The following is a 10,596-nucleotide window of genomic DNA, read 5'->3' as shown; positions in this document are numbered from 1 at the left end:
AGAAATTAATTTCACTTAGGCTTCGTTCATTTCACCGATTCGAGTTTTCAATTTTAAGTTTTTATAGTAAAAAATTCTCAGAAAATGTCACATCTAACTTCTTTTGTTACAGTAAAAAGCTCTCAAAAAATGTCACATCTCAACTCGAATTAAAAACTCAAATCCGCGAAGTGAACGAGGCTTTAGTCTTCTAAAATATTATTATCTCAAATAGCGTTTTAACAAATAACTTTTTCCTCCTAATTGTCCTATTGAAATATTTTTTTTATTCAAAGTATTTTTTTAATTCTATATTTACTTTTTATCCTAAAAAAAAGATCCTATATTTACTACTTAAGTGTTATGTCCAAATCGCACGTTTTAATTTTCATAATAAGTCTTAGACCTCATTCGCTTTGCGAATTCGAGTTTTTAATTTGAGTTAAGATGTGACATCTTTTAAGAGTTTTTAATTATAGTAGAAAAAAATAAATGTGACATGTTTTTAGAGTTTTTAATTGTAAAAATCTAAAATTAGTACAAGGGTTGAAGGGCTCTGTCGGAAGCCTATAATTACGATGAGCCAGGGGCAATACGACAACACCTCTATATTTATAACATCATAAAAGAGAGGATACATATTATTTTTTCAATATTGTTTTGCTCAACCATTATTATATATAATATAATTTTTTTGAGTTTTTTCAACCCTTATTTTACAATATCATTCTAAAACGTTTATGCTAGTGCTTTTCTATTTAAAAACAATCATAAATTGCTCATATTTACTTATGTTTACATCTCAGTGCTTGGAGGTGCAATGTTCAAGTTCATCAAATTATAATAACTAGCATATGAAAAGTAATTCTTTATATTAGAACATTATTGATCATACTTAATAATTTCAGAAAATGTTTTTCCCAAAAAAAAAAAAAGAAATACAACTATATGTATGTATATATGATAAATATGTTAGACAAATAAATTGATTTCATTTCAATTCCAGCATATGTACCAATATTTGCAGTTTAAGCAAAATATCCTGCCTTTTTTTTTTACCCCCTTTTTCCCCCTTTGCCCTTTTAAATAAAAAAATTGGGGGTAGGTAAGGGGGTTGGTAAATTTTATTGTTTTCGTATTTTACGGTTAATGTCTAGTAGTATAAAGTACTATATGCTAATACAGTTAGAAGTAACAAATGGATATACTCAATCTGTCCTTTTTCTTGCTAGAAGAAAGGTGGTTTAGATGTCGTATTCCAAGGTCTTAAAGCCATTGTTCCTTCACCAACCAAAAAAAAAAAAAAAGCATCAATAAACCAAAATTGTCTCATGAAAATGATTATCAACAACATTAACACGAACAAAAAAAACATTAATTGGTCAACATTACGTCAGAAGCTTGTGTCTTGATCATCTTCCTTAGGAGTTAGGACTACTAACTGTTGAATTACTCTTTTTTTTTTAGTCAAATGCTTACAAGAGTAATTACAATTTGCAAATTAACATTAAAGATCTTCAAAGATGAGTATTTTTTTTTTCCTTGGCGAGAGGAAAAAAAGAAACATGAGTATTATAGATCTAAATTATCTTAATGTAATGGTGGAGAAAAAAATGATTATAACAGAGAGGAGATCAAGAAACTAAATTGACTTTTACAGCACTCCAATTGGTTTAGCTGGGCCAACTGGTGCTTAATCTCAAATCAACCAAAAAACACAGTTTAACATGCCTATATAAACAATTTCTCACTCTCTATCTGCATCACTCTACTATGAAAGTCGCAAAAATTTGTCAATTTCCCAACTTATAATTCATCAACACATAAAAAATTTGGAGACAAAAAATATGGAAGTTTCTCCTATTCCAATACCATTATGTTTTGCGGTCATTCTTTTTAGCACGAGTCATCTTTGTGTATTTTCTGGTGAAGCTGCTACAAGGCACTATAAGTTTGATGTATGTGACACTATAATTTCAAGGTATTTTGTGGGTAATGCAAATTTTATACCATTTTTCTCTTGATGATACGTAGAAATGGTTGTCGTTTTGAGTTGGCAGATAAGGTTGCAAAATGTAACGAGATTGTGCCACACAAAGAGCATTATAACAGTTAATGGGAAGTTTCCTGGCCCTCCCATATTCGCCAGAGAAGGAGACAGAGTGGTGGTTGAAGTTGTCAACCATGTCACTAACAATGTCACTATTCATTGGTATGAAAAAAAAGGTCAATTTTCACTTTAACTTAAAGGTGTTTTCTATGATAGCAAATCAGTAACTCAAGTTTCAAAACGTTAAATAAAATCGCATCAGTTTTTTTTGTTCATTGGTGTGAAAAAAAAATTGTCAATCACTTTAACTTAAGAGGAACTTTCTACGGCAGGGATGCTCAATCCGTAGTGTATCTTTCTAAATATTAAAATTTGTTAAAATTGGATCATTTTTTTAGATGTAAATGTAACAAATAACTAATACAGAGATATGACAATCAGTAGGGTATGTTTTTCGTAACTTACCATAACAATTCTCATTGACTTTGGCTTTAACTTTCATTATCCCATTTTGTTTTCCAATATGAAAAAAAAAACTCTATGGCAAGAATTATTGTACTATAGGAATTCTCATTAACTTTGGCTTTAACTTTCCTTTTCCTATTTTTTTTTCCAATATGAAAAAAATGCTATATGGCAAGAGTTATTCTAACAATCAAGGTTGTGAATACACAAAAAAACTCTGTTAGAGCATCTCCAGTGCATTGACTTAGCTTTTAGATAAGGAAAAAAAATTGTTGAGTCGTGTGAGTCGTTTTGGCTCTCTTTTTATGTTTTGGGTTTTGGTTGGCTTATTTGAGCTTCATGTTTGGATTGTTTATTTTGAAAGTGTCAAGAAAAATCGTAAAGCTATTGTTTGAGTCGTTTTGTTCCTTAAGTAATGCTGTGCGTTTTGACAAAATCTAAAGCTAGTCTTTCGAATTCGTTGGGTTCGTTCGAATAGAAGAAGATCAACTTTTGGGTTCGTTCAAATAGAAGAAATCAGCTTCACAGTTTTGAATTAAGATAAGGCTCTGAGGATTTCGTGGAAAAGATCAAGATTGTGTTGGTATTTTGATTTAAACCAGGATTTGAAATTGAAACAAATATCTGTTAAAGATTTTATTTTAGTTTGAATAAAAGGTTTATTCAAAACCGTATTTCATGATGAATTCATTTTGAAGATCAAGATATCATCTAAAAAGAGATTGGAGTGCTGAGAATCTGGGTCAAGGAAATTGAAACTGAAATATGCGAAGCAGATTACGTGTTTTGAATTTTAAACTGATAACTGTCTTATCTGTAACTATAGATTCTGATTTTGAATTAGATCAGTTTATAAAAGGTTGTTGCACGAGGAATCAGAGGATGGACTGCAATTCTGATAAAGTATGGAGTGCACAAGTTGAAGACATATAGCGTATATCGATTTTGTTCTTTGAGAGAAGATTTTGTGAGCTTTCGGGAAAAGGCGTTTGAAGACGAGTGGTGCTCGCCAAGCTAGCCACTTAGGGTGTTAGACACAGCGGCGTCAGTAGTCAAGAGGGAGTCTTGGGTTGGTTAAGTCCGATTGGTGTCTGTAACTTTGTACCTATTAGTGGATTGCTTGATGTCTGGGCGTGGCCCCGTGGATGTAGGTCGGTTTGACTGAACTACGTTTAATCGTTGTGTGGTATTTACTCTGCTTTTGTGTTTTACCTTGGTAATCCTTAATCAATTTTATAAGAAAACACGGTAAAAGCACATAACCGGTTCTAACAAAAATAATAATAATAATACCTGAATGCAAGAAAAATTGTTATATACTAAATGATATATGCTTGATGATAAATTTGGCATATGCTATACTTAGTCTATTTACATTCTGTTTCACCATGTTGGGTATGGTTGTTGAGTGTTGTTTGATGAAAACAGGCACGGTATTCGACAACTTCAAAGCGGGTGGGCGGATGGACCGGCATATATAACACAATGCCCCATTAGAACTGGGCAGAGCTATGTGTACAATTTCACTATAATAGGCCAAAGAGGGACTCTCTGGTGGCACGCCCACATTTCATGGCTAAGAGCTACTACCTATGGTCCCATAATTATCCTCCCCAAGCTAGGAGACTCTTACCCTTTTGCCAAACCACACATGGAAATCCCCATCCTGTTTGGTACTACAGAAAATTCACCAACAAATTAACTTTTGCCAAGTTCACAATTCATTGTTTTATACCATGTACATTATTTTAGAACCTAAATGAGACTACCATAAACTACAGGTGAGTGGTGGAATGCTAATACAGAAGCAGTTATCTCTCAGGCACTTCAGACTGGTGCTGGTCCTAATGTCTCTGATGCATACATAATAAATGGATTTCCTGGACTATTATACAATTGCTCTGCTAAAGGTACCACTTTAAAGAAAAGTAATGAAAAAAATGGTAACATGCACTAATACACTTTAAACTTTCGTCATTTGTAAGTTGGATTCTAAACTCATTTTGGCTTTTAAGACCCTAAATTTAGCATTCTTAACAATGCAGTGTAACCGACAACTGACATTAATTATAGTTCTAAATGCTAAAATGTAGGTTTCCATTTGCCAACCAATAAAACTTTTTGGATTCATTTTGCACAAAGCTAGGGCAGTCCTTCCACTAATTGACATTTGTTATGTACTTATATTACAATTGCTACATGTTTTCAAATTTAGGGTCCTATATGCAAAAACTAAAAGTTCTGGGTTCAAACTACTAAACACCAATAAATGGAGGGTGCAGCAGTGCAAAAACACCTTTAAAAAAAAACTTGGGGTTGATTAACTAGTACTTCTCACTAATTCTTATTCTAATGTTTCACAGATACATTCAAGCTGAAAGTGAAGCCAGGGAAAACTTACTTACTCCGTCTGATCAATGCAGCACTCAATGATGATCTCTTTTTCAGCATAGCCAACCACTGCCTCACTATAGTAGAAGCTGATGCGGTATATGTTAAGCCTTTCAAAACCAATATTCTCCTCATTGCCCCAGGACAGACCACCAATGTCCTTCTCAAAACCAAAAGCCACTATCCAAATGCCACTTTCTTAATGTCAGCCAGACCATACTTCACAGGCCAAGCCACATTTGACAATTCCACCACTGCAGGCATTCTAGAGTACACACAACAATCAAAAGGCCTTCCAGTCTTGAAACCAACTCTCCCCGCCATTAACGACACTGCCTTTGCGGCAAACTTCAGCCAGAAATTCCGCAGCCTGGCCAACGACAAATTCCCTGTAAAGGTCCCACAAACCGTCCAAAAACGCTTCTGATTCACCGTTGGCCTCGGGAGCAGCCCGTGCCTCAAGGACCAAACCTGCCAGGGCCCTAATGGGACAAAATTCTCGGCTTCGGTCAACAACATCTCCTTCTCACTCCCCTCCACAGCAATCCTCCAATCCTACTTCAATGGCAAGTTCAATGGGGTTTACACAACTGATTTTCCTAGCTTTCCTTTGGTGAAATTTAATTACACGGGCATACCACCAAATAATACTAATGTTAGCGATGGCACAAAAGTTGTGGTCCTACCATTTAACAGAAGTGTTGAGTTGGTCTTTCAGGGCACTAGCATTCTTGGTGCTGAGAGCCATCCTCTTCATCTTCATGGTTACAATTTCTTTGTTATTGGTCAAGGTTTTGGCAACTTTGACCCCCGAAAGGACCCTGCAAATTTCAATCTTGTTGACCCTGTCGAAAGGAACACCGCGGCTGTTCCTTCTGGTGGATAGCTGGCTGTTCCTTCTGGTGGATGGCTGGCTGTTCGTTTCTTTGCTGATAACCTGGTCAGTACTTCCCAAATAAGCTACTCTTTTGCATTTGCACATCATATATAAAAATACACACACACACATATATTGATATGATGTGAGGCTTATAGCTCCCATTATATTAAAAAAGAAATGAAACTATTAGAATTCGAATATTGTATTATATCCAACCACTTGTATTATACATATTTATTTTAAGAAAAATGGTTTTTTTTTTCCTCCCAAAGTAGATCCATTTTTCTTTCGTTTCCTTTCACTGAAAAATTAGCCCCCTTCAATTCTTTTATGGACCAAAATATCAGTATTGTCACGTAGTATTATAGCGTGTGACAAGACCAATATATAACTGTACCAGATACACAACATAGTATAGGGACAGTTTTCTTTCTCAACAAATTTAGATGGATCTATTTCTTAGAAATTAAAAAAAAATGCGGTGTTTAAGACTTCAATTTAAAGGTTAGCAAAAGGGTCATTTTGTTAAATAAAAAAAATACATATACATCTTTTTAATAATTGCCCATATATTTTACCCTATAATACTCCATATTGTTATTCATATACAATGCTGTGTATGAAACAGGTGTTTGGTTTATGCACTGCCATTTTGATGTCCATCTGAGTTGGGGGCTGAGGATGGCATGGATTGTCCTAGATGGGGAGCTTCCTAATCAGAAGCTGCCTCCACCACCGTCAGATCTTCCAAAGTGTTGACCATGATGAAGAGTTTCTTAACAATTTTCAAACCTTTTTGTTTGATTTTCATTGTGTTTGGTAGGCTATATCTGTTCATTAAATAAGGGAAGGGAACAGTGGATGTTTTTGTACAAAGTTTTGAGCTTTCAAAAGTGCTTCTTTATGGAGCCTCGGTAATAATAAAACTGATAAATTCTCTCCCAAAAACAAGGTATTTCTTCAGCATATGAATATGCTACACGTAAATGACAACATGAAAGTTTGTCTGATTTGTTGGCAAAAAATAATTTTTAACTGCTTCCCTAGTAGTTGTACAATATATTTTAGGGATGCAACAAACTTAAAGTAAACGCTAATACATACAGTTAAACAAATATAAACGTTTATCAAATAAAGAGCGTTGCTATACGGCTCGGTTATTTTCAACTACGCATACAGCTTCGCATGGCAGATTGACAGCACCATTTACATTCAAACCCATTCCTCTGTCAACTATTGCTAATTCTCTCTCTCTCTCTCTCTCTCTCTCTTTTTTCTTTCCCTCATAAACTTTTACTCCAAAATAATCTCACCCTGTACGGCTGTACCCAAACTGAAACTTTCAACTACAGAAAGTGCTTCGAGTGCAGCCTTTCTGTCGTTTCTTGCATTCTTTCTTTTTCTTCTTCTTCTTAAATCTCTCGTTTAGTTTCGATTTTCGAAATAGCACATTCCTACTCCACGCTCCACTATTTAGATTCATTTATGCCGATTTCTTTTGAAATTAGAGATTAGAGAAGAAAAAAAAAGAAGAGGATTTTAGAAGAAAAACTAAAATCATTAAAATCGTAAAGTTATGTGTCTCGTGTTGTAGGGTAAAATCCAGAATTGTAAATTAAGCATTGAATATGGTCCACACGTCATAAACAAAGGTATTAAAGTGATTGAGAACAGCTCTGTTATAACAGTCACGTCGAATGACAATTCTCTTAAGAGCAGACCGCTAGTTAAGAGAGTAGCATGCATAGGAGGTCGACCGTTTTGAGGAGATATAAAGGACAACATGAGGTTGACCGCACTAACAGCTGCAGGCAAAGATGGTTCTTAGAGTGTTTATGAAGTCGAGTCTACGCAAATTGAGAGATGCGAAATTTACTCTGTGATTTGCTATTTGTAATTCAAATATATAAAATTTAAGCAAAAAATCATCATAATTGATTGTTGATCTTTCAGAAAATTATCCCAAAAGATGAGGGAAATATCCCCTAATTAAAAAGGAAAAACAACTGAGACGAAGGTTAACATATATAAATAAGGGATTGCATGTTAAGAAATCCCAGAGTCTGATTCAAAGCAATTAGAGTGTGTAATCCTCTCCAAAAATAGTGAATTATCTCTCCCAACAGTGGATATAGCTCTTAAATTAAGGATGAATCACTTAATTCTTGTGTGTTCTTACTTTTAAATTGCTTTCAACCATAATTTTGATCATAAAAACTCGCGCAAATCGTTTTAAAACTTGCTAGATTTCTGTTGACAAATATTCACTGTTAATATCTCATATTTCGTTTATTTTTCAGAGTCAGATTAATTTGAAATTATTTTATCAACTCTCTTCAAGATGTTTTGGGTTGTCTTTTTTTTTTAGAGGAAATACAAAACGTTTTGTTTTATTCGTCCAAGTGAATTTAGGAAGTTGATTTTATATTTATTTATATGTAATGTTGACGGTAAAAATTCATCAACAGTAATATAACAATTTTCAAAACGGTTTGTGCAAATTTAATTATTTAAAACACAATTAAAAGCAATTAAATAGTAAGAACACACAAAAATTATAGTGGTTCATCCTTGATTTAAGAGCTACGACCAATGTAGGGCAGAGAGAATTCACTTATTTTTCAAAGAGAATTACACACTCTAATTGCTCTCAATGAGACTTAAGAATTTCTCGACCTATAATCCCTTATTTATATCGTTCACCATCATCCCTATTTGTTTTCCTATTTAATTCGGGGATATTTCCTTCATCTTTTGGGATAGTTTCTCAAAAGATGGTGATTATAATCAATTAAGACGATTTCATTGCTTAAATTTCGTATATTTGACTTACAATAGCAAATCTCAATATAAATCTTGCATCTCTCTCTACTTGTGTAGACTCGACATCATAAGCACTCCCAGAACTCTCTTCGCCTACAATTGTTGGTGCAGTCGACCTCATATTATCCTTTGCATCTCCTCATTGTTGGTTTTGAAAATGATTTTCTATGTGGAAGCATTTATTTATGGATCGTGTATAATAAAAAATTTTCATAAAACTTTTAAAGCACTCTATAGAATATATTAATTTACACCAATTAGAATCGGATTAGGAATTACCCAGCAACTGATTAGGATGACATGATAACTTGACTTCTTCGAACACGAACAATCCTTACTCCGAGCTTATTTGGAATATCGAATCTTCCTCGTCAATTCCTTGAATCTACGAAAAACGTGTGTGTGGGCACACCTGAAATAAAATATGATTCGCACTCAAAACACTCAAGTCTTCCATAAACATCAACACATGTGCGATGAGGAACTAGGAATGAAGAACTTTTCTTCTCTTTTTCACACAGTAAAATTCAGCCACAGCAACACTTGGAAGCCAAAAATTACATTCTCCAATTTTCTGCAACCTCCTATTTATAGAGTACTTCTTAGAGTCCTTACGAAATTTTATCTTATCTCTTAATATAAGGTTTCAGAAAATAAGAGATAATATTTAATTTTAAATCCTATTTAAAATCAAATAAAATTCTCATTTAATTTTGGAACAATTTTGTCTCTCCTGCTGCAGATAATGAGGAGATAAAAATTTCTTTTTTATTCAGTTGTCCAATTTTGACTCAACTTTAAATTCAAATTAAAGCTAAACTTAAATTCAATTTAAATTCCAATTTGATAACTTACCAAATAAGTCAACCAGATAACTTAGAGAGCAAGTAATTAAATCGCAAAGGGATTATAACAGTGCTGGGCGCGTGACACTTGTGATCTTCATCACATGTATGTTCTAAAATTTAAATTAAATAATCACATTATTTAATATCCAATTAATTATATTTGAGTGTTTTATTTAGAATTCTATAATTCTAAAAACAATTTCCAATTTGTCCTTAGTGTCTCGTAGATTTACAAGGATGACACGGGGACTCATGGACCTATAATTCTGAGCTCTAATGAAATTAATAATTAATCAAACTCTTTAATTAATTAATTATATTAATTTTAAAGTTACTCCACTATTATCTTGGAATTGCACTCTCGTAATTATAAATATAGTTTACTTCCTAACTTTGAAGTGTCCATTTGATATAACCATTACATATTGACCAATCCTCTATAAATAGTTCATAATTAGAGTCAGGTGAAATCCGTTTACCTCCGTAATTATATCTCTATCCTTGAGTACTATTGATTCTCTAATGAATAATATATTCATAAAATAAATGAATACAAGCTCGTTTCCGATTCAAGTACCGAATCAACCCTTAAGGAAATTATTTATCTACTTCTTTATTCAAGAAGAAATGGATTTCATCTCGTATATTAACATTCATGGCTATCTACTTCATCATGTCTCCAAGATATAAAGAATATGATTTAAAATTTCAAAATCCGTACTGAGTAAATCAAAAGTTACAAATCTATAAATAGAAGTCTGCTAATAACTTAAAATTGAGATCATTCTATATATGACCATCAATAGACTTAATTCGAATTTCTATACTTTCTATACTTACTAGAAATTATCAGAAATTCAAATCATGTTTGTGTCCCGGTTTCACATAATCACATTATGTGTAATACATTCATTTAATATTCTTCCATATTAACAGTGCGGATAACACCGTTCTATTCTTAATGGGATGACATGTATTAGTAATGCTTTAATTAAAGATTATGAAACTTTAATTAAATTCCTTATGAGCATGTTTCGATTATTATCCTTAAATATTATCCTCTCGTATATAACTATTATATACAATATTTAAGGTTACATAAGTAAACGCGAAATTTTTAATGATATTCATAAAGTATTCAATAATACATACACATAAAT

The 10,596-nt window shown here is 33.0% G+C and overlaps 1 pseudogene; it reads left to right on the top strand.

The window, feature by feature from the left end:
* The first annotated feature begins 1,826 nt into the window (after positions 1-1,826).
* LOC21401865 lies at positions 1,827-6,524 on the top strand (annotated as a pseudogene).
* Positions 6,525-10,596: the final 4,072 nt, after the last annotated feature.

Source organism: Morus notabilis, unplaced genomic scaffold (assembly GCF_000414095.1).
Source record: "Morus notabilis unplaced genomic scaffold, ASM41409v2 Scaffold322, whole genome shotgun sequence".
NCBI classification, from domain to species: domain Eukaryota; kingdom Viridiplantae; phylum Streptophyta; class Magnoliopsida; order Rosales; family Moraceae; genus Morus; species Morus notabilis.
The sequence above is the reverse complement of the archived record's forward strand: the minus strand, read 5'-3'. Positions and strand labels throughout refer to the sequence as shown.